The sequence below is a fragment of the Cyprinodon variegatus genome, unplaced genomic scaffold (assembly GCF_000732505.1).
Source record: "Cyprinodon variegatus isolate N-32 unplaced genomic scaffold, C_variegatus-1.0 Scaffold627, whole genome shotgun sequence".
NCBI lineage: Eukaryota > Metazoa > Chordata > Actinopteri > Cyprinodontiformes > Cyprinodontidae > Cyprinodon > Cyprinodon variegatus.
Window position 1 is genome coordinate 312,548 of NW_015151080.1, and position 826 is coordinate 313,373.

The window sequence follows — 826 nt, forward strand, 5'->3', positions numbered from 1 at the left end:
GAACCTTCATGCTGCAAGGCAGCAGCGCTACCCACTGCAAATCAGTTCTTATAAGATCTACATTGTAGAAATAGTAAAGCATTAAATCAGCCTGTTTAACAGTAGTTAGAGATGAACCTTAACTCTCAGAGAACCAAAATGTTTTCTCTCTTTTCCAGCAGCCGATCTGCTATGGAGGCTTAAAGGAGATGATAGAAGAAAACAAATGTCTGATTATTTTATAAAAATAAATACATGTTACTCTACCATGAAATAAACTTAACTTTAAACAGTAGAGTACGGTGAATTAATTTTAAGCATAATCAAATAGTTATAATGCTATTAAATTATTAAATGTAAGATTAAAGGAGACCATTTACGGTTAGATATACTGATTATCGTTTCATCCTGTATCTCTCAGTTTATTTATTTACTTCATTATGCAGACTCTGTGTAGTTTTCATGACATCATGGAAACTGTCAACTTCACACATCAAACTCAGTAGACGGGATTAAGCCGGCTTTTTAAGACACGCTGACATCTGATTGGCTGCTTCACTCTGAGAAAGACAGGCCGATGGTTCTTCCTGTTTTGCTTTGACTCTAGCCTTTATGGATCTATAGTTTGGGCTGAGATATCTACTTTACAATCAACTTTGGGCATGTTAGTCAGTGGGCGGGGCTAATGGTGATCCTGTCTGTGGCAGCTTCCTGTTGTCTCTAACATTCCATATGCTATCATTGGTCAGTGACCACAGGTACGGTTCTGACAGACATTAAGCCACGGTAATTCAATTCTATTCAGTTTATTTCTATAGCTCCAATTCACATCATGTCATCTCATAGG

At 37.2% G+C, this 826-nt stretch overlaps 1 protein-coding gene across 1 annotated transcript in view; it reads left to right on the forward strand.

Moving 5' to 3' along the window:
• The window catches only part of LOC107096487 (brain-specific angiogenesis inhibitor 1-like), a 218,576-nt gene that overhangs the window by 132,744 nt on the left and 85,006 nt on the right, over positions 1–826 (forward strand). The window lies entirely within an intron of this gene.